General features: G+C 40.1%; 2 pseudogenes; both read right to left on the reverse strand.

Moving 5' to 3' along the window:
* Positions 1-3144: 3144 nt before the first annotated feature.
* On the reverse strand, positions 3145-8106 carry LOC105996567 (annotated as a pseudogene).
* A 12915-nt stretch (positions 8107-21021) lies between these two features.
* Positions 21022-21394, reverse strand: LOC105996583 (annotated as a pseudogene).
* Between the last annotated feature and the right edge of the window lie 3114 nt (positions 21395-24508).

Below are 24508 nucleotides of genomic sequence, written 5' to 3' on the forward strand. Positions count from 1 at the left end.
TAAAATCTTCCAGAGCCTTGGTCTTAAACTTTCTGGCTACAGAATTGTGAGAAATAAATTTCTGTTGTTTGTAAGTCATCCTTTCAAGCATTTCTGTTATAACAGCCTAAACAGACTGAATTAAAGGTAAAGACTTCTTGTAAATATACATTTAGTTCTCATGTAGTAACTTATTTAAACTTCTTGGTGACAACCACGCAGACATAGATATTTTAGAATGTCCACTACTTACATGTTCCTATTGTCTGTTCCTTTTTTGAGTTCATGTTTAATGTTTCCATCCTTGCTGGAGTAACAAGATGTTTTTACTTTTCAGCACTTAAATAGTGTGCAGTAAATGTTCTTGTCTAATTTTTTTTTGTCATTGTGTGGTGCTGCTTTAAACCAGAAAGTTAAAAGCCCTGTCAGAAGTGAATGGCTCCTATTAACTCATAGGAAGCTCCTCAAGTATCTGTTCAAATGTTCTCTTTGTAGAGAAGCCAACCAGAATACTTTACCTTCATTGCCTGCCCCTTCACCTCTTTACCTGATTTTATTTTTCTTCATAGCTCTTATCACTAACTGACCCTATAGCATACTTAAAATGAAAAGATGGTTTTTCTCCTTTACAATAATAAAATAATCTCTGTGAAATAGGAATTTGGTTACATTCCTTACTGTCTCCATAGGGTCTAGGACAGTGCCTAAGCAAATAAGAAGACCATGAGTGAATGTTTGTCAAATGAATATATGAATGATGTACTCAATCCCACATGCAAAGAAGCTACACTGACTAACGTGGAAGTGGAAACTGGACCTTCTTAATTTTGGCCATTGCACATGATATAGAATCACTTCCTGTGTTCTCTATTCTGTGGCCATAATTCAGAATTGTGGGTCAAGTTGAGAACAAGGTCTCCTAATTTGATTTGTATTGCAAGAATAAATTCTCAGTAATGTCAATACAGATTAGGACATTGATGCTCAAACTTTGATCCACAAACTTTGTTTCTACCAATTACTAGTATTCAGTACAAGTGGAACTTAGATGTGCTTTAGAAATTACCACTTCTAAAATTTTATAGTGAAATAATAATATTAAGTAAATATTTTTTAACTACTTGGCATTCCCCTTGTCCACAAATTACTGTTAAAAATCTGTGGTACTGCTTGCCTCACTAACATTGAATAACAGCAAATGAATTTTCTGAAAGAAACCTGAAATGAATAGGCACATATACTTTGATCATGTTTTGCTTCTGGGGATGCCCAATGAGGCTTTTGGAAAGCAGCAGTAAATAAGATCAAGCGCCTGTCCACATATTCATTTTTAATTTTTTCTTCTGGTCCTGAGGCTTGAACTCTGTTCCTGAGCTTCTTTTGCTCAAGGCTAGCGCTCTACCACTTGAGCCATAGCTCTACATCTTGTTTTTAGCTGGTTAACTAGAGATACGATTCTTTCAGATTTGTCTGCCTGGGATGGCTTTGAACCACAATTCTCAGATCTCAGCCTCTTAAGCAGCTAGGATTTCAGGTGTGAGCCACCAGCTTTCATTCTTGTGAGAAAGATCATTACAGATGGTATAGTAGCTATGATTGAGTTACTGACTTGCATGCCCAAAACATAGTCATGGATTTAGCTATAAAAATTGTTCTTAGGTGAAATGATAGAAAAAATGTTATCGGTATTTCCTGGGGTTCTAGAGAAAGAACATGACTTCCAGATGTTTCATCCCTGAGTATGTTGAAGGGTCCCTAGCCTAGATATGGTTCTTTTAGTCTTGGGCTCAGATCTGAGGGTGGTTGTTTAGGCCCAGGATGCAGACCTTGCTATGGGTATTTCAGCTACAAATTCCACCAACACTCCCTGCCCCGTTGCATATATTTATTTTCTAAGGTTGTAATAAATAGCTTCATGTACAAGACTCCATCTGAATACAAACAGCCCAGCCTTTAGAAGACTTTCCAACAAACTCTCAGAATGTGTTTGGGGTAATCATCTCTAGGCAACCATGGTTGGGCCTAGAAGTTGTCATTGCTGTCATCTTCCTGGGAAACGTTTGGTCCTTTTGAATGTTCATAAATGGGCATTTTCACGCAGAGTCCATCATTTTGAACTGAATTTCAATAACTACTCCAGTGGCTGCCTGCCAGCCTGAAAATGTCTGTGTTCATGAAGCAAGCCTCAGTGACTCTGTTTGGAAACTGGCTGGCTCTGGTTTTAGCAACAGAGGAGGCTGAGTCCAGAAAATATTTTTGTGATATTTATTTTTATAGCATGAATGAGCAAAACATTAAAGAAAGTGCTGATGGGACTCTAATTCTCAAACTCCAACTTAGAAAAGAGAAATTCATATATTGTATTTGAGCCTCCAGCTCCACCCTGTTCTCCCCTTTTTCCAATGGGAACTGATCTTTGCCAGCTTTGGCAGAAGCTGAGATGTGTTGAAATGCTGTAAATTATAGTTAATGTGATATGATTCTGTTTATCCTTGTCCAACAGTGTTGAACCTACCAATTTTTTTCCTTTTTGGCTTCCCATGAATTAAGACAACCAGAGAATAGTCAATTGAAAGGTTGGATCATTTTGATTTTTTCAGTCACAGACAAGCACAAATAATGAATGCTAGGCTAAAGAAAAGGTTGTTTGGATTTGATGAAACATTCCAAAAAAGCTCAAGACACTGCCCTATTTACTTTAGAAGAAAAAGGATTATGTCCTAGGATGTAAGGAACTAAAAGCATGGTTTGATTTCCTAGACAAGATTCACACTAATAAAAGTGAATTGACAAACAGACTGGTTTTATAGCTGTAAGCTGAATACTAGACAGCTTCCATCTTTTAATTTCTCATTCAGCACTGGAAGGATGACTCTAGCAGAAAGTCACTTTTCTGTACCTGGTTCATTAACAAGCAACACACCTTTACTGGCAAGCCACTTAAAAGCAAGAAATCAGATGCCTTGATTGTCGTGTTGCTGAATGACCAATGTGATTAAATTACTCCAATGCCAGTCACTGGGTTTGTTGGGTTAATATGGCACTTGTCAGAAAATTTCATTAGAAGTCAGAAAATGGGCAGTTTACTGTCCATGGATAATGATTTTTTTGTTTTGGTTTTGTTTTGAGAATAATGGGGTATTGGTTTTTCACAAATATACTGAAGGATCATGCGATGCTGCCTGCATTAGATGCACTCCTGGGCCACAAGTCCGCACATTGCTTTGCAACAGGTCCTGTGATGGCAGAACCTTTCATCTCCCCTTTATCGTTTACTATGACACCTGCATTAGCTTCAGAATAAAGGAACACACCATCTTTTCTCCTGTATGACTTTCGTTGTCGTACTGTCACAGGTACCTTCTTTCTTGGCTCTGGTTTGCCTTTCTTGACTGTAGTCATCACCATGTCACCTACACCAGCAGCAGGAAGTCTGTTCAGTGGTTCCTTGATCCCCTTCACAGAGATCATAAGACAGGTTTTTGGCGCTGGTGTTATCAGCACAGCTGATCACAGCTCCTACGGGAAGACCCAGTGAAATCAGAAATTTTACACTGAAAGACCCACTACATCCGGGTTCAGCTTAAAATCAGGCCCTGATCCTACCATCTCAATGTTCCTGCTCCACCACCTGCCACTTTCATGACCCTTCAGCGTTCTTGCTGTACTCATGCTTTCCCTCTCTGGCCCAGACGTGGGAAAAGAGCCCCAGGTGCCCAGAGCTGCAGCTCCCTGAGAGGCCAGCAGCCACAGTGCTTCAGGTGGTGGAGATGAACTTTTTTTTGTATATATGTTTCAGTACTGGGGCTTGAACTCAGGGCCTCACATTCTCACTTGACTTCTTCTGCTCAAGGCTGGCACTCTACCATTGGAGCCACACCTCCTCATCCAGCTTTCTGCTGGTTAATTGGAGATAGGACTCTCACAGACTTTTCTGCCTGGGCTGGCTTTGAAATCCTCAGATCTCAGCTTCCTGAGTAGCTAGGATTACAGTCATGAGCCACCAAAGCCCAGCTAGATACTGAGATCTGAAGACTGCGGTTCAAAGCCATCTAGGCAGACAAAGTGGGGAGACTGTTACCTCTAGTTAATCAGCAAAGTGCCAAAGTGGAGGTGTGACTCAAGTGATAGAGTGGCAGCCTTGAATAAGAAACACAAAATGAGAATGCAAAGTCCTGAGTTGTAGCTACAGTGCTGGCACCCCAAAAAAGAAAAGATAGAAGAAAGAAAGAGAGAGGGGAGTGGAGGGAGGGAAGAAAGAAAGATTGCTGAAGTTGCTAAAAGTCTACAGTACAATAAATATTGAAAAAGGAGCGATATTCATACAATTTTGTAGTTAATATGGTTATTCTATCTTATTATTATTTTTAATCACTTGGATGACTTTATAAATTAAGCTGTATCTTAGGTGTATATTTACACACACACACAGGGATCGATATTCAAACATCCTCAGGGTGTCTTAGAACATATCCCTTCTTCCATGAACCACGAGCACTGTTACGTCTGTGGTGCTGTACCACAGCAATACTAAACATTATCTCAGTTCATCCTGACACAAGCCCTAGTATTTTAATTGCTATCCCTTGAGTTTCAGTCCTCAAAGATGCAATACACCTGTAGCTATAGGAGTCGATCCTAGTCAGGAAGATGAAAATTCACCCAAAACATCACAAAATGACAATGAAATGGTCCAACTGTTGTATGTACTACTGAAAAAATGTGACCCAGAGTTTGTAGAGTATTCTGTGGGGAATGAGGACTCACCATGGAAACTTTGGAGACTATAAGGATGTGCAGAAGAACGAGGGATTAAGTGGGTGAGATAGAAAAGCATTACCACAAAATTATAGCATAGCGGATGTAGAATTAGAAGGGCTCACTGAAAATGAGTCCCCAGTGCAGGGTGTCCTGAGGGACCCACGAAGTCCTTCTTTCCAAGCCCTGTGGGGAGGTAAGGAGGGACATCTTCACTTTAGCTCAAGAGGTTCCTGACTGTATAGTAGCTGATAGGGTGGAGCAGACTGGCATATTTGAGATAACACTGAGATAACGTTGTTGGCATTCTAGTTGTGGGTTGTAAGGGATCCTAAGGTGAAGTCTGGGAGATTAGAGAGTTCTGAAGAGTGTTGGCTATGGAGACATCCTAAGGAGCAAACATCTGAGAGGTTGTTGGGCAGCTAAACTAACAAATTTGCATGTGGTGGAAATGGAACATTTTACAAATAGGAAAAATAAAATCAGGGAGCAGAGAGGTAGATGAACTCTTCCAAGGCCAGGAGGCTGATTAAGTGAAACAGTCTTCATTAGAGCCCTTTACCACTGAGGAAACACTTTCACCTGCTGAGAAAACAAAAGAAGAGAACTTGAACCTTTGTAGAGGAAATGGAAAATTACTCTAAATGGAACAATATTTCATTGAGTTTTTCAGAATTACAGGGAGGGTAGCAATAAAGAGAAGCTCTTTGGAAGAGAAAATTGCAAAAAAGTAAGCAAGATCAGTAGACTTTGAGGGGTCAATGGAAAATTGTCTTTTTGCATGTGTGTACCAGTACTAGGTCTTGAACTCACAGCAAGGGCACTGTCCTTGTGCTTTTTTGCTCGACTCTGGTACTCTGTCACCTGAGCCACAGCTCCACTTTTTACTTCCTGGTGATTAATTAGAGATAAGGTCTCAAGGACTTTCGTGTCTTGGCTGTCTTTGAACTGCTATCCTCAGATCTCAGCCTCCTAAATAGCTAAGATTACAGGTGTGAGCCACCAGGACAAGCTTAGAAGACTGGTTTTTGATTGTGGTAACAGTTGTTTACCCAAAGTGCCATTAAATGGGTTCATTTTAATGAGTCCATCTGGTCCCACATTTTGGTCTCTTGGAGGTAATACTCATGCTTTTCACGACAGTTCTTGATTTGAAATGAGATTAAACCAAACAGGAGTCAGGTCCTTGAAGAAAAGGACAAAGGTGGCAAATGGGTTTATTTATTTTATAAAAGCATGTTTAGCCAGCTAACCAGGAGAACTTGATCAAAGCAATCTGATATAGATTTTCCTTTGACTGATATTATTTAAATGATCAATGGAATCTCCTCTAGCAAGGGCATGGAGAGACATGGAAACATTCATACTGTTGCACAATTGTAATAGTTTTAGAGGGGAATTTAATGTTCCTTGCCAATATTAAGTATTCATCTATTAAGTAGATGTGGCAGCCTCAAGTCTTAGAATTGATCCTAGAGTATTGCACTGATCACACAAAGAAGGGCAGATTGTCACTGAAATGAGCAGTTCTATCATCTGTTGTTGCATATCAAACTTCTACAAGCTTAGCAGCTTAAAAGACATGCATTTATTATCTCAGTATCCCTGGGCTGGGAATCCAGTCACAGTTTATCTGAGTTTTAGGGTCTTTCAAAGGCTGTCCTAAGGTGTTGGCTGGGGCCGAGGACTCATTGGAGAGGTGAAGGATCTGCTTTCAGACTCACATGCTTGTTGAAAGCATTTGGGTACTTTGGACTATCTTCCAGGGGCTGGTCTTTGCTTCTTGCTATGTGAAGCTTTCTATAAACCAGCAAGGGAATGTCTGCTAGAAGGATTTTTTAAAATTTAATTTTAGTGTCAAGGTGATATACAGAGCTAGGTTACAGTTCATACATAAGGTACTGAGTATATTTCTTGTTGAACTATCTAAAGTGAGAATTCTTTCCTTTCCTTTCCACCCTCTTCCCCTTTCCTTTGCCGTTCTCCTTCCCTGTACCCGCTTCTCCTCCTCCTTTCTTTTTCTCCTTCCCCTTTTCTCTGACCCCCCCTCCTCTTCTCAGTCCTCTTCTCTCTTGCTTCCTCTTCCTCTCCTCTCTTCACCCTCTTTCCTTCCCTTCCCTTCCCTGACTCTCTTCTCTTTTCTCCCTTCTACAGGGCAATAGTCTCAAAGTGACATCTTGTCACTTTATTCTAAGAATTAAGAACCAAGTCACCAACCAGCCCACTCAAGGAGAAGGGATTACATATGTACAGAAACACCAAGAAGTAAGGAACACCAGTAAGTATCTTACAATCTGTCCTCCAGGAAAAGCAAGTGTCTATCAAAAAATGAGTTTAAATGAATCACAGTAGCACCATAGAGAGCAACACTTCAGTGGTTACAAAACAGTGTTGTCAATGTATTCATGGACTTGGGCAGATTTTCAAAATCTATTGATCAGTGAATTAAGAAAGCAAGCACTATTTTTTTGCAGACACTGCACATATTGGGATACTATTTTGTGAAAACACAATATTTTCCCCAATAAATTATGTTTATGCCAACATATACAAATTTAAACACAAATGGAAGACCTTGTGAAGAGACACATCTGTACCTTCAATGTGAGTACCCTTGCAAGGAGCTGTGGGTTTAGGGTAGAGGTGATGTGTAATGGGCAGCTTTCTCCTCCTAGTCATTATACTTTATTTCTTATTTGTTTTACAAGGAACGTGTTTATGTCTGATATATTTTTTTCTTCTAAAAAGAGCTGGAATAAGGAAGGAGGGGCTCAAATCTAACCATGCTCAAAAGTGTTCCATGGTGTTCATGAATCTGACTCTTCAATGCCTCATCCTTGTATGGGTTCTAAATGTCTGCCTAGGCTTCTTTCTCAGATTTAGTTCAGATGGTCCTGCCTGTGTTTGAGACAAGGGAGAGCTGTGTTGTCACAGATCCAGGAACTGCTCTGGATAGGCTCCCAGTAGGACTTGCAGGAGACCAGCAGCTGGATCCTACAGGACACTTTTCTTTCCCAGAAACAAAAGAAGAACCACAGTAGCCACCCAGAGAGCTTGACTCCGAAGCCTTGGGGCCCTTCTGGGAGGTCACAGGAAGGGATATGGGACAAGGAGTCCCTTTCGTGGTAGGTCCTGTTGTGAGTTCCATGGCCCACTTTGTCATTAGAAGATGAACCAAGACTCCTGTGGCGGAGGTAGACTTCAAGAACCACTACTCAGCAGAGACCGTGGGTGAGCTGCCTTATTCCTCCGTGTCTCCGTGGCCTCACCAGAATGATAATAGCTGCCATGTTCCAGGCATGTCTGGATGTAAGGATTAAATGAGCAGATACACTGAAGCTTAGCACTTAGAGCCCAGTAAGAATCCATTGTTTGGCTCAGTTGCTGTTATCGGCACTTTCTGTTTTGATCAAGGAAAATCTGTCATTTATTAAACCCTTACCAGTCTCCCATTCGTAACTCTTTGAGAAGTGCTTTAAAAGCATTATTTCTTTGAGGGCACTAGGGTTTGAACTCAAGGTATCACACTTGTTCAACTTGCTTGTTCGACTGGTGTATTACCACTTGAGCCACACCTCTAGCCCTGGAATTCTCCTTGTCTCAACACAGCCTGTCCATTGTGGATTTACTCTGAATCTTCCCAGCTGAGGCTCAGAAAGGTTCACTTAACCTCTCCCAAGTTCATGAACTGGCAAACACCAGTGCTGAGATTCAGATTCAGGTCTTTATGTCTCTCCAGCACCTGCTTATCAAACCATGCTCTGTAGCTTCCTGGTTGTCAGTGCCCACACAGTTTTTCTCTCAAAATGTTGGGAAAACACTAGGAGGTGTAGAGGACTGAGGAGCAGATCAAAGCACTTAGAAGAGGACTAGTAAGGAAGCACTAATGTAAAGATTATACAAGCCAGGCGCCAGTGGCTCACACCTGTAGTCCTAGCTACTCAGGAGACTGAGATCTGAGGATTGCAGTTCAAAGCCAGCCTAGGCAAGAAAGTCCAAGAAACTCTTATATCCAAAAAGCCACCAGAAAACCGGAAGTGGCGCTGTAGCTGAAGTGGTAGAGCGCTTGCCTTGAGCTGAAGAGCTGAGGGACAATGCTCAGGCCCAGAGTTCAATGTCCACGACCGACCCCCCCCCAAAAAAAAAGATTATACAAACATGAGGAGAAATGGATGAACAAATTATCACATGAGGAACTGTTCACAACTTTCTCAGAAACCAACCAACCAACCAAAATTATCAAAGAAAATAAAAATCACTGGATTTAACTTACACAACACACTTGATGTGTGTACTCAACAGAGTATTCATTATCATCAACTATGTAAAATGAGTTAAAGTTAACTATAATATCCCTTTCATCTGATGATGCACCTAGAGTGACTGCCATAGAACTCCAGGAGGACAGGGAAATCAGAAAGAACTTTCTAGAATACCTAAAGTTGTTCTCTGATATAGAAATATTTATACACTTTTCCCATTTTATGGTAATGAACAGTGGAAATGCCGTCATCATTTTTCCCTCGGAGGCCACTCAGAGTTGGACCGCAACCTACCAAAGGTGCCCCACTAGCAAAGCATGGCACTAAGAAGGGAACTATAGGGACCCCTTGTCCTGTGGCTCAGCAACTCTTTCCTTTCCATGTTCTTTGCTTTCTCTAGGGTCAGGAGTGCAACGTAAGTTTTAGAGACAAAAGGTGCCTTGAAGTAAAGTTTGCAAACACCATTTGCTTCTTTTATTTTACCAGTCCTGGGGCTTGAACTCAGGGCTTGGGCACTGTCCCTGAGCTTCTTTTACTCAAGTCTAGCACTCTACCACTTGTGCCACAATGCCACTTCTGGCTTTTTCTGTTTATCTGGTACTGAGGAATCAAACCCAGGGCTTTATGCATGCTAGGCAAGCACTCTACCACTAAAACACATTCCCAGTCCCACCTTCTGGTTTTTAAATTAGATTTTATTTTCTTGTAAGGGTGATATCAAAGAGTAATAAGTAAGGTAATGAGTACATTTCTTGTCAAACATTGTTACCCCCTCCCTTGTTTTCTCCCATTTTCTCTCTCTCCTGACTCCTCTTCCCCAAGTTGTAAAGTTCATTACCAACATAGTGTCTTGTGAGTATCACCATTGCATTGGTTTACCCTTTGTCCTTTGTCTCACCATTTTGTTATTCCCCTTCCCTTCCCCAAATTAGATAAGCATATATACAAGACCCAGGGTACCAAAATCAAAAACAGTGACAACATGTAAACTGGTTCAACTACTCTAGAAAGCAGTATGGAGGATCCTCAAAAAACTAAACATAGAGACAGGTGCTGGTGGTTCACGCCTATAATCTTATCTACTCAGGAGCCTGAGATCTGAGGATCGTGGTTCAAAGCCAGCCTGGGCAGGAAACTCTGTGAGACTCTTATCTCCAGTTAACCACCAAAAAACCAGAAGTGGCACTGTGGCTCAAGTGGTAGAGCACTCGCTTTGAGCTGAAGAGCTGAGGGAAAGTGCCCAGGCCCAGAGTTCAAGCCCCATGATCAACAACAAACAACAACAAAAAACCTAAACATAGAGCTTCCCTGTGATCCAGCAATCCCACTCCTGGGAATTTACCAAAATGATCACAAACAAGGCCACACTAAAGCTACCAGCACAACTATATTCATTGTAGTATTATTTATCATATAGCTAAGATATGGAGCCAACCAAGATACCTCTCAGTAGATGAATGAATCAAGAAAATGTGATATATATATATATACATATATACAATGGAATTCTATGCTTCCATCAGAAGGAATGATATTGCCCCATTCATAAGGAAATGAAAAGACTTAGGAAAAATCATATTAAGTGAAGTAAGCCAGACCCCAAGAAATAGGCTGTGTGATTTTCCCTCATTTGTAATAAACTGTATATGTCTAGGATAGTCCTAGCAGAGGAGCACAATAGTTATGTATATATGACCATATAAAATGAGGCTAATCAAAATGAACTCCAAGATACAAAAACAAGAAGGGTTTTTTTTCTTTTTGCTTCTTTTTTTTTTTAAATGTATTGTGTAAAGTTCTTTCTTTTTTCTTTATTTTTTTGTTTTAGTTTTTTTTTTGTTTTGGTTTATCCCTATTTACTTTCCTTAACCTTGCTTCTTAAAAGAAAGCTTCAGATTCTTGTTTGATGATTAAAAAGGCAGACAGTGGCAAGTGCTGGCAAGAATTATAGAACTAAAATCTTCTTACTTTGCTGGTGGGATTGAAACATTGGTACAGCCACTTTGAAAAATTAGCTTGGCCATTCCTCAAAGTAGACTTTTTATGTGACCTAGCAACCCCACTCCAGTGTATCTACCTAAGAGAACTGAAAGCATGTATAGATGCAGAGACGTGTGCATATATGTTTTCCGTAGTATTGATAGTCAAAAGTGCACACAAATACAAATAGAACTTGGTAAATCCATACAGGGATGAGAAGGACTAGAGCACAGATACACAAAGTAAAAGAAGCCATACATATTGTATGGTTTATATGAGTTGTCCAGAATAGACAATACATTCATTGGCAATACATTGGTTGTTGCCCTGGATGACAGTCACTGCTAATGTGTGCTCTGTGTGGGGTTTCTCTGTGGGGTAATGGAAATAAATGTTCTAGAATTAGATTATGGTGATGGTTGGACAACTATGAATACACTGAAAACCACTGAATTGTTTGCTTTTGGGAAAATCTTACGGCATGTGAATTAAATTTCAATAATGCTATTTAAGAAAAAAGAGAGAATGCCAGTCTGACTTGCCAAGATGCCCTGCTTTTGAAAACTTAGTGAAAGAACACCTAGAATTTGTTTTGTCCCGTGGGAAAGTATGTAAAACCGAGAAGATGACCTCCTGTGGGGAAGCAATGAAGACCAGAGAATGAGGCATTTGAGCCTTAAATGTTGAAAGCTTTCAAAATGAAATCAGCTTTGGTGTCTAGATGATGGTGTCTAAATGAAAGAAACTGTGTGACTGAAACTCCAGAGGCAAAAGGGCATGAATGGAAAATGTTGAGGAACTTTTCTCTCCCAACATTTATTAAATTAAACAAAGAAGACACCGCATTAAACCTCTACTTAACAAATATGGGCATGAACAGCTTTTGGATAATTCATTTTATTTGTTTGTATTATCTTTAAGTAGTTTTACAAAGGAGTTTTGGTTCAACATATCAGTTTATGAATCATTTTTGGATAGTTTTACACAAGCAGTCAAAGGAAAAATACATAAAGAGTAACAATTTTAATAAAAAGATTGTTTAAAAAGTGGTAGGGAATCTTTCTTTTCCCCCCAAACAAAGGCTTCTACTAAGTTAAAAATAGTAACTGGGGATGAAACTTCATGGTAGAGTGGTTTACCTACATATGTGAGGCCACATAAAAAATTGGACCTGGGGTTGCTAGTAACACATCTTAAAACATAGTAGAAAATAATTTAATCCCAATACATCTAAAAGATGATTTGGTAATTATGTGATCAAAGAGAAAATGTTTCTGTCTTTGGTTCCTTGGCTGATAGGATGTAGTCATAAGCAAGCCAAATTCAGACCATAAAGTGGCTTGTGGTATTTCTTATAAGAAACATCTGTCCTATTAGGAAAAAAAAAAAACCTTCATGTAACAGGTAGCTGGAGTAGTGACTGTCTTGAAGGAATCATTAGAGATGATCTGATCTGGGTTCAAGGCAAAAGAGAAGTCCTGTTATAGAAAGATGCTAGCTTTTTTTTTTTTTTTTGGTCAGTCATGGGGCTTGAACTCTGAGCCTGGACGCTGTTCCTCAGCTCTTCCGCTCAAGGCTATCACTCTACCACTTGAGCCACAGTGCCACTTCTGGTTTTCTAGTGGTTTATTGGAGATTTGAGTCTCACGAACTTTCTTGCCTGATCTGGCTTTGAATCGCGATCTTCAGATCTCAGCTCCTGAGTAAATAGGATTACAGGCTTGAGCCACCAGTATCCAACAAAGACACTAGCTTTCAAGGTCTCTTTACCTCTGTAGACATGTCTCAGCAAGCGTAACATCCTATTTGTTTTCTACTTGGAGTTCTCCGCACAAAAATTCTGATTCTCTTTTGATCAACTAGGAGCAACAGTACAGGAATACAATGTCTATTTCTTTTTACATTCCTATCTCTATATGATTTCAATTAAAGGCCATTCAGTAAAAATGAATACTGCTCTTACAGAGGCTAGATCGAGAGAAAAACACAGATGAAGCCACTAGTTAAGAAAATACCAGAATTGACCTGAACAGGTAATTTTTGGAAGAAGTTCAAATAGCCAATAAATACAGAAAAGAATGTTTAACACCCTTAGCTATAAAGGAAATGCAAAATGAAAATGACATCTTGTTTGCGTTCTTCCCTGGTCAGAATGGCGATCATCAAGGAAATCAACAACAAATGTTGATGAGGATGTGTGTGTGTGTGTATTGAAGGGGGTGCTTTTGTGCTATTTATGTAAATTATTTTAACTACTATTGAAATAAGTATGAAGGTTCCTCCCAAACTAAAAGTATATCTACTGTATGTTCCAGCTATATCACTCCTGTACATATATCCAAAGGAACGGAAGTCAATAGACAATAGACAATTGCACAGTTGCACACTATTCACAATAATCAAACTATGGAATCAGATGATGTGTCCATCAATAAGGGATGGATAGATAAAGAAGATAAATATATACAATGGAGCATTAATCAGCCATAAAGAGTAAAATTATATTTTAGCAGAGAAATGGATGCAACAGGAAATTATCATATCGAGTTATAAAGAAGCCAAATTGAGAATGACAAATATATTCTCTCTCTGAGGTACAACCAGTCCTAAAAAATTTGAATGGTATATGTGTAGAGCAGGAGGACTGTTTTAGACTAAGCTAATGGAAGTGAAGAGTAAAAGGAAAGGATGGGGTGGTGGTGACTATGACCCTAGTATTTTCATACACATGCATGAAAACAAAATAATAAAACCCACTAAAAATTCTTCAAGCCGAAAGGGAAGGGAACTAAGAAAGAGCAATAGAGGGGTTGCATTTAATCAAAGTACATTATATATACATATAGAAATAATACAATGAAACCCAAAAGAGATCTCTTTTGTATGCAAGTGGGTGCACACATGTGGAAAGTGTGCTCACAGGTTTGTGTGACCATGGGTTGAGGAGGAAAGTGTTGGTGATTGAGGTGTGTTTACACCTATACTTGTAGGCTTGAGGATATGGGTGATAGATGTTTATGTGCACATGTATGTTGATGTATATATAGATCTTGTAGGTTTCAGGAGAACCATATTGTGTAAGGTTCCTAAGTGTCATGATCTGGTCTGATGTTTTGTGTTGATTTCACATCTTTGACTTGCTTCACACTGCATTGCTAATGCCCAAAGAGATAGACTCCATAGATGAAGACACCCTATGCCAGGAGCTTTTGTAGATCATTTCTGAACATCCTTGAAACTACTGTATTACCTTGGGCTGTAGTAAAAAGTATAACCACTAAAGAGCATTAGATTTGTTAACCTAAACCAGGGACTTAAGCCCCAAGCCCAAACTCTAGGTTTTAAACATGTCAGGTTCCACCACTTACCATAACATGCATGCCAAATAAAGAGATGAGTAGTGGTGAAGAACAGAGAAAGGAGATGTATTATACTGCATGGAGAGCTGTGAGAAGAGAAGAGGCAAAGTAAGCACTTCAGTCTATCTTTAGCCATCTTCAGAGATCCGACATGAGCTTTAGGTTAACTAGACAAAGACCTGAACTGGGACAATGGTAGAAAGGGGCATAATTAGCAAACAGCCTTGGTCACAGGTGTGTTTGAGTGGCTCAATATCTCCGTTCTTGTTTGGGGAGAGGTTCTGGGGAAGTTTTTATTGCTGTCATCATGGAGAAGAGTAATTTGGTCAGGATAATAAGCCATTAGTGCCTGGCCTGGCTAGTGAACTTCCTGAGGAGGTTCTCCTGCTCCATTCCTTAGGGAAAGTTCTCCATCCCATTTTGTAAATATATTATAGATAATTTCTGTTCTTCCTAGATCCTAAGGTGATTCCAATATGAGTGCATGGAGAACTGATTCGAGCAAAGACAGTTACCAACAGGGGCCAGCCATCCCATGCTTTTCCCTGCTCTAATTCAGTTAATTCATGGGTCCAAGTAAGGAATCTGTGCTTCTCAGCAAAAGCAATTTAAGAATCTATTATAGTGTTCCTTCTATCTGTTTATCACCCGTTCCCCTTCGTCAACCCTGCCCTTCAGCCAGCCCAGCTCCATCAAGGCAACATGGCTTTCTTGTGCTTATTTACCAGGGAGAAGGCTTTACATTGAGGGGAAAGGCTGAAAAAACAACCCTTTCACAGTTTTGCTGTGTGCTGTTCGTTACAGGCCAGAGTTGCATAGCTGGGCAAGTGGATTTGGAAGTGGTTTCTGCAGTAACTGAGTTGCCCAAGTGTGGTAAGAAGAAAGGAAGAGGAAGCCAGAACTACTCTGCTTCCCCAGCTGAGAAGGATGGTTTCCCTCCCTCCTGCAGACAGGTTCCTAGGGCTATGTTGATGCTGGGGGCCTACTGGCAGGCTGATTTGAAATGCTTCCAAAGGGTTATCATTCTTCAAAGAGTCTGCCCCTGAGCAGAAGCTGAATTTGACTAGGGAGTAGGACCAAGGAGGTGGAATTCAATGCCATCCCTCCCCAGCAGGCCTGGGAAGAGTTTGTTTAACCCCTCAAGGGTGTTGTGTGCTTTCCTTGTTGAGGTGGTTTGTGGCTTAGGGAAGTGATATTTATAGAGTGTTCTGTGATTCTTGGGTGAGCATTCACTTTATAAATGAATGATCAAATTTATTAGCAATGAGTAACTAACCCGTCTACATTTATTTTGTTGATAATACAAATTTACAAGGTTTTAATTGCCAGTATTTAAATACCCCAAAACCCATACATAAATACATGGGTAGTAAAATATCTTCTCACTGTGCCCTTGACTTCTGTCATTACAGGAGGGCTCAGGGGCAGGTCTGAAGGAGGTTTTAGATGAAATCACAAGGTTTGCATTAGAGTATTCAAGGCCTGAAGCAGGATAAGCCAAACTTGACTATTCGTGTTTCATGTGTTTTAGATAAAATACTATTATTGAGTAATCATGATTAATAATCTTATTTATGGAACTTGTATTTCAGTTCTTTAGAATGCCTTTATTCCTATTTCTTATTATTCTGATTATCTTTATTCCTATTATCTAATTCACCATCCAATGACCTTGACAACATTAGAGGCATCATTTGGGAGCTAAATAGAGCAGCAAGGTCTCAGGGTCTCTCCCAGACCTGCTGGCTATGAGCATGTAGTGTAAGAAGATCTCCACACAATAGAGGTGTACATCAGGTTTGCCATCTGCTGCATTGGGAGGGAGGTACAATCAAAGACACTGAGTCCCAGAGAGGTTCAAGGCACTGCCTGCCCATGGGTCTGAGTCAAGCTGAATTGGATCCGGTCTGTTATAGTCGAACTGCTCAGCCATAAGCCAGATGCTGCAGGTGTGTGGAGTCCAGCACAAAAGATTCCAGAAGCATGGACTTGTGAGGATAGTGATGACAGTACTGGGCCCCCAATGTAGTGACTTCACTGGGCTTTGGTCCATAGATTGTATGCTCAGCTGTTTGTACCTTCATCCTGTAGACCTGATGTGGGGGGAGCTTATGATACCCCATCTTTATACACTGTACCTCAGAGAGAATCAGGATATCATGAATGTGATTAAGGATAGTCTCATAATGTTCTCCTTTGAGGGTAGAAATAATGGTCCACTTACTGCTTAGGAAGAACATAACTTCTTGTAGAATAGTGATCCTAGTTCTAGGAAGTTAGAGAATGTCTAAGGCCAAAATGAATTGGTAACTGGATTATACATAATAATAGTAACTTAACACATATTTATTGAGTGTTAACTACATGGCAGGCCCTGTCTTGAATATTGAGAATAAAATGGGAGCAGGAAACTAAGTCCCTGACCAGAAAGAGGAAGGAAGTCCAACAAATAAGATGACTTGAGTCATCCCTGTGTTCTCCACTAAACCTCAAAGGAAGTCAGATCAAATTTTAGCCGTTAGTTCTGAACTGGAACAGGATTCATGCAAAGTATCCAAACTTCCTGAGCTCACTACTGGTCTCTACTTTGGTGGTCTTAACGTCATTTATTTTCATTCTGAAGGTGCCTACTTCATCCAAGACAGGCAGAAGGTTTCCATTGGTCAGCCTCTCTTTAAGAGTCAAGAGAAAGAAGACATGTTGGGATGGAGACTTAGTCCATTGGGCATCTCCCCTGAAGGTACTCTTTTAACTCTGTAATCAACAGCCTCAGACTCAGTTCACCCATCTGTCAAGTGGGTGGGTAAACAATAGGTTCTTTATTGATGCAAAGGAGTATATGACTTGAGTGACAAGAAAATATATAGGTGTTTAAAAAAGTAAATTGGCCAATATTTCTACACAGACCTCTCTTCTTTCTGAGCCTTCTAGCAGAACTGGTTTAAAACTACCCTCTCCCTCTGTCCTTTGTTGAAATCAGAGTGCCTTTTGAGACCAGGTCTTTCTAAATTTATGACCCGACATGTGGAACTTTCCCTCAAGAGCAAAGTTCCTCTGCAAGGAACACCCTACACCGAGTGCCATTTTCAAAAACTGCATGGGGGCTGGGAGAGGACACAGCTTCTTCCAATGGAAGCATAAACAATGGATTTGCATGAGCCAAACCTCATCCAACACTCTGGAAACATCTCCTGAAGGCTCTCTGAGGAGGGGGACTGACAGACAAAGGATCTTCACAATTGTTCTTTGTTTCTAATTTTATTAAAAATTATTATGGAATTATTGAATGAATAGGAATTTGGGTCTATGGTTTCATCTTTGTGGGTGTCCCTTTATTAGATTCCAAGCAGTGGAATTGGATTCCAACTAAGGCCACCCAATAGACAATGCTTAGATAACTCTGCCTTTTCACTGATTCTTAAAGTATGGTTAATAAAGCAGCTGTTAGCCTCCATTACTAGATTTTAAAAAATGGGTAAATATGATTGGATTCTTGCTATCAAGGGGTACCAAAAAAACCAAAAAACAAAAAACAGTAACAGCCGGACACCGGTGGCTCACACCTGTAATCCTAGCTACTCAGGAGGTTGAGATCTGAGGAGCGTGGTTCAAAGCCAGCCCGGGCAAGAAAGTCCGTGAGACTCTTATCTCCAATAAACCACTAGAAAACCGGAAGTGGCACTGTAGCTCAAGTGGTAGAGCACTTGCCTTGAGCTGAAGAACGCAGGGACAGCGCCCAGGCCCAGAGTTCAAGCCCCACAACCAACCAAAAAACAAAACAAACCAACAAACTCAGATAATGAGAGTGATCAGTGGCCCTTGATCCAAACATGAATATCTACTCTACCCTTTATGTAGGGTACAATATTCTAAATGTCTGTGAATTTATTAAGAAAGGAAATGATGGGTACTTTCTTCTCTGATGTTCTGTTAAGATATTCTCCCATTACAAATAGAGCTCAAAACAGATTCACATAAACTACCAAAACAAAACAAAGCAAAAGAAGAGAAATATAACATCGCAAAATATAAGAATGAGCAAGTACTAATTCCATGGATGTTTCCTCATCTACTAAAACTTGCAGCTTCTGTGTGTGTAAGTGTCTTAGGTAAGCCCAGGGTTTACTTACTGAAAATAGGGGTGTCAGAGAAAGAGAAGAACCATTGGCTGAATAATACAGGAAGATACATCTGAAAAGACAACATTGAAGTTGTTAACTGAAGAATCTTAATTTAGCCAAGGAGATCACAGGTGAACAATAGAAATGTGCATGTGTTTTAAGTAGGGTAAAGAGTGTTTTCCAAGAATATCAAAGTCAATGCAATGATTGTGATGGTGTTGGAGAGGAAAGGAAGGTTTAACTCATGACAAGCCACTGACATCTTCTACCTCAATAGCAGCCCTTTTGGCTGTGTAAGGCTATGAACAGAGTAGCACTTAAGAAGCTATTGAGTTGGGTGCCCCTGTAATCCTAGCTGCTCAGCAGGTTGAAACCTGAGGCTCACAGTTTGTAACCAGCCTGGGAAGACCATTTCAAGGATCCTATAACTAGCAAAAATAGTACAAAAATTGGAGGCCTGGGTCAAGTGGTAAAGTGCCAGAGTGCAATAACCTGAATTCAAGCCCTATAGGCACCTCCCCCCATAGAAGCTGTTAAGATAGCTGAGACCAAAGTTTCCCCAACCTCTTATGCTAAAACTATGGAGAAGCAATTGAGAATTTATTTGAAATATTAAAGAGGACTGGGAATTGGTTAGATATTGGATGATTATTAGTCAAGGATAACAATAGGCTTTGAGTTTAAGGTACTGGGTGGGCATGAAAATCAATTAACTTTAATGAATTAAGAGTGCAAGAGGAAATATTTGGAAGGAGGGACTAATTGCTAGCCAAAGGAACCCTAATCCTGAATGGGTTGCTGTGCAGAGATCTTAAAAGATTGCTCTGGCCAAGATGTTATTGTGCAGGAAAAAGGCATCTTGGGTAATTAGTGATGCCTTCCAGGAGCTTAAGATGGAGAATTAAGGGTACCTGTGTCATATTTGCCATCTCCAATACGGGTCACTGCCTGGGAATGGAACTTTGCTCTGTGAATGGACTTGTGTTGAAGCCCACCTCTTACCAGGCACTACTCAGACACTGTCAGGATATAAAAAATGACTAATTCATTTAAAAAAAAGTAATTAAAATGTTTTCCTTCCCATTTTAATGCAAGTATCAGTGAAACCCAAAAAATAATGTATTTCTTTTAAAGGAGGAAGTAATCACTGTATACAGTTTCTACAATCATCTATGGAAGGTAAGGCTTAGGCTCACTTGACATCCTGGATTTTTCTACTAATGTAACTTTCAGTAGAATGTGGTAGATATGGAAATTTGCAATCATAGAATCAAGCATAACATCCACATTTTTTCTCACCATATTAATACATGACTAGAAGATTCCTCAGTATTCTCTTTGCAGGCCTTAGCGTGGATTTGTAGGGGTGATAGTCTTTCAATGGGAATAGGATCTCAAATCCAGCTCATCTCAGATAGCATTGGGTCCAACGCCAACTGCTGTGTGTTACTGGCTGGTCAAACCATACTGAAAATGACCATCACAAACCTATCTTTATTGTCTTTTATCTCTAAAGCAGTAATATGTTTGGCAACTGGAGCTGCCTTGTCTGGTTCCAGTTAGTGACTATAAAGGAGCTCGGGTTTCTGGCAGCCCATCAGAACACAGGTGGAGGCAGCCTGTAGACTAGCTTCTTGGACTAGGCTAAATGGGGATTTACTGGACCTCCTTGGGATTTGTCAGGGAAAAAAAAACATTTCTAATGGGAAGAATGTAAATTTAGTATCCAGGAAGGGAAAGGCAGCTTACAATAATAGTCTTTTACTTCTGCACTTGGATTTATATTTTACAAAATATATGCATCATTTGGTATGTTTCTCTGTCCTCACCCATAAAAGCCTGTGAGTTACTTATTGTTACCTTTATTTTACTGATTTGGAAATGAAGCCTTTCCCAAAAGGTGACTTAACTAGAGTCACCAACTGATAAATAGGACTTAAACTCAGTTCTGACTTCAAACCTAAACCTTCAAAAAACAAACTCGAAGGGAAGGAGAAAGGATGTAAAATGTGTTTTACTTTGTGCCACATGCAGTGCAGTGCTGGGGAAGAAAGAAAATTTAAGTACTGTTGACAACCCATGGGTCCAGACTGTGGCCCTTTGGCTACATCTGACCTGCTTTTTGTTTCTGTGAAGCCCAGCTTGCCAGAGTTGTGCATATTCATTTATGTGTTGTCACTGGCTGCATAAGAAGCCCCTAGAGCAGGGTGATCAGTTGAGACAGAGACTGTAGGCTCATAATGCCTAAAATACTTCCTTGGGAGTCATTGATAGAAAGATTATGGTTCCAGGTCATGCCAGGAAAAAGTGAGAGAGCCTATTTAAAAAGCAAACTAAAAGCAAAAAGACTGGGGTTGTAGTTCAGGTTGGTAGAACACTTACCTGGCAAGTTCAAGGGCTGAGTTCAATCCCCAGTACTGCTCTTCACAAAATGTTTTCTCATTTTGACCCAAATCATGGTGTCATTCTTGAAACCTTTTTATTTTTTTTAAGGGTTTTACCCTTTATCAATCCTTTCATGAAAAATTTGCCATCACCGCAGGTCAAATCATTGCAGGATCTTTATTCCTTTGGCTTTTTGCTAGCTCCAATGTTGTCCTTTGCAGACCCTCTGACTTTCTTCATTCTGGTTTTGAGCTCCTTTTGTTGTTTCCTCAAAGTCTTTTTCTTTTCAGACAGACCATGTCTTGCAAGTCTGTGTTTGGGCTCATTTTTCTTTGCATAATCCAAGGAATCATAAGTCATGCCAAAGCCTGACTCCAAATACAAAGATGACCTCAGGTGTGGTCTTGTACATTTTGGCAAGTTTTTCCCAAATTTCTGTCTTAAGTACTGTTGCCTTCCCAGGATAAAGGATATCAATGACTATCTATTTCTTCTGAAGAAGTTGGTTGATCATGAGCTTCCTGGTCTAGATAGTTACTGTGTCATTCATGATGGCTGCAAACCTTTAGTTATCATTATTTTTTTATAAATAGAAATTATATGAAGCTAAATATCAAATTGACTAAAACTATAAATTTAGGACTTGGGAAAGATCTCCATAAAGCTTTCTGAATGTGAAACTGGGATTTCTGAGATACAATATACAGGTTGCTGAATAGTGGAAAAGAGATTTGTACATGAAATTTCTAGGGCACTTAGTATGGATGGAGAATGTAGGTCAGGGCCAGTTAACTGTGTGAAAACTACCCCAGTTCTTAGTTTCTCATCTTGCTCATATCACAGTCCACTGTTGCAGAGGAACACTCTACGCCAATGCAATCATCAGGGACACAGCGTCCTTCATTGTATGGTTCTAGCATCTTCCAGGGCTTTGGAAACTGACACTGGGTATGTTCCACCTAGCTAGTGTTGTATCTAGCCAGTAGTCAGTCAAGGAAGGAACAAACATGGTAAGAGAGCAGAGACCTTTCTTACATGGGACTTAAGACTCCTTTGCCCACATTTTGTAAGGACTAACCAGTAACATACATGTTAGTTACATGTGAAGGGGCTGGGAAATGAAGTTTAGAAACATATCAGAGATCAAGGAAACATGGACGTTGGTGAAGAGCTAACTAGATTATGTGGTATGTATATCTGACCAGATCAATTATCTTAGGTTTTTGTTTGCTTGGCCAAGACATTTCCTTCCTCCATCTGTCCTTCCTTTCCGCCCTCCACATTTGTTGCCTCCTCTCTTCTTATTCTCTCCCTCTCTTCATCCCTCTTTCCCTGAACCCCTTCATTTCTCCCTCTCCTCTTTGTTTCTGATCAGTCTATATTGCCTACACCTTGCTCACAATGACTCTACCATAGTGACTCTGTCTTTCAAGCTGTGTTTCAAATTCCACCTAAATTGATACAAGAGAAAGAAATAGGGGAAAATGTAAGCATCTCATTTCTCACAGCAGCACTCATGGAAGGGAAGCTTGTGCACTATGCAAAGGTGAACGCATCAGGAGCATTTGGCTTTTATATATGTGTGACTTTAAAGTGGTATTTAATTAAAACATTGCAAGCTTATGAAACAAAGGATTTGGTTGAGCACTGCTTTGTACAGTCCCAGTTTCTAGGAAACAATAATGCATGATTTATGGGTTCTCTTTTCACAGAAGTATGGAAGTTATATGTAGTTTGAATGAAAAAAAATTCCCCGATGGGAACTCATTATCTGTCTGGCTAACGAAGGACAAAGGACAAATCTGGGAACATCTTTCTTTGCCATTTAGTATTTATACATCCTGAGGTAAAATGTTGCTCTCCAATCAAGCTCTGGAGTTTATTATTTTTTGTCTTCCTATTCTTACGACTGCATCATTTTTTTAAAAAATGCTGGTCCAGATGGAAGTTGTCTTTCTTCTGGGTTGGGGATGGAAAAGAGATTGAATCCTTTACCCTGAAGACCACTATTTTTACCTTAAAATTTAATTAAAAATTAAATTAGGGCTAAGTTACACCTTCACTCCAAAACTTCTACTTGTTTAGCTATTTATTTTTTTTTTTTGTGCCAGTCCTGAAGCTTGAACTCAGGACCTGAACACTGAGTTGCTTTTGCTCAAAGCTAGGATCCTATGACTTGATCCATAGCCCTACTTGTGCCTTAAAAAAAATAACTTATGCCGGGTACTGGTGGCTTGCGCCTGAAATCCTAGTTACTCAGGAGGCTGAGATCTGAGGATCTCAGTTCAAAACCAGCCCAAGCAGGAAAGTCTGTGAGACTCTTATCTCCAATAAATCACTTGAAAACCGGAAGTGGCACTGTGGCTAAAGCAGTAGAGCACTTGCCTTGAGCTGAAGAGCACAGGGACAGCGCCCAGGCCCAGAGTTCAAGCCCCACGACCAACCAAAAAACAAAACAAAACAACTTATTAGAGATAAGTCTTACGGACTTTCCTGCCTGGAGTTGCTTAGAACCATGGTCTTCAGATCTCATCCTCCTGAGTAGCTAGGATTATAGGTGTGAGTCACTGGTACCTGGCCTCAAACTACTTTTTAAAAGGAAGATGGTGTGTCTTTTCTGTATTGATGGACTTAGCATGACGATGGTGGAGCTTACTCTGAGGACTGTTCTGGATGGGCTACAGATTTTATTAGAAGTACTTTGAACTCCTCAGAGAGAACCTTCTTAACTGTTGCATGGATATTTCACCTTCTGAAATTATTGTTGACTATGCTGGTCAGTGTGCATTATCTGTGTGTGACAGAAGGTCTCCAAACTCAGTGAAGGCTTATTTTTTTTTTATCTATTTACCTCTGTGACCCTTTATGCCTCAAACGGGGCTTGGAACATATGTCCTCTCACATTAGAGGAGGGAGTAAAGGAGGGTATGAATGAATGCATAGTGGTCAGGAATAGATAGCAGTTACCTCTTATCTCCCCACACATTTTGTGTGCAAAATCAGAGATGGGACCTGAGACTTTGTGCCTCCCCTTGAGAGAGCATATAGTCAGCTTCCATGATTGATTGAGGCTTACAGATTGGTCACCATCCATCATTTAGTCCACATCCAATAGAATGTAAGTGACAAAATGGCGCTCATTGACTGAGGCTCTGGGGAGACAAAACATCAGTAACATCTTAATTTGTCTCTGAGGAGAAGAAACAGAGATTGCTTGTTTAGAGATCTTTGTTATGTTTTAATTCTAGCCTAAGGGCAACAGACTGGAAAAAGACTGTGGAGAAAGAAATACTTACCAAAAAAAGCTTTGAAAATTTAGTCCTGGATTTCAGTTATTCAATTTCCTTCTCCATTGGACTCAAATCAATGAGATACTGGAGAATGGTCATGTTACTTCCTGCTGGTTTCTATATATCTTAATTCATTCTGGTACAGATGGAATTCCTGAGGAGGGCTCAGACATGGAATCAAAATCTCTTCTCAGCTGGGAACCAGTGATTCATAACTGTAATGCTAGCTACTTGAAAGGCTGAGGTCTGGATCATAATTAAAAGCCAGCCTAGGCAGAATGTCCTTATCTCCAACTAACTAGAAAAATTGCAAGTGGAGGTATGGCTCAAGTGGTAGAGCACCAACCCTGAGCAGGCGAAAAAGTAAGAGAGTA

This window comes from Dipodomys ordii, unplaced genomic scaffold (genome assembly GCF_000151885.1).
Source record: "Dipodomys ordii isolate 6190 unplaced genomic scaffold, Dord_2.0 Scaffold132, whole genome shotgun sequence".
Taxonomy (NCBI): Eukaryota; Metazoa; Chordata; class Mammalia; order Rodentia; family Heteromyidae; genus Dipodomys; species Dipodomys ordii.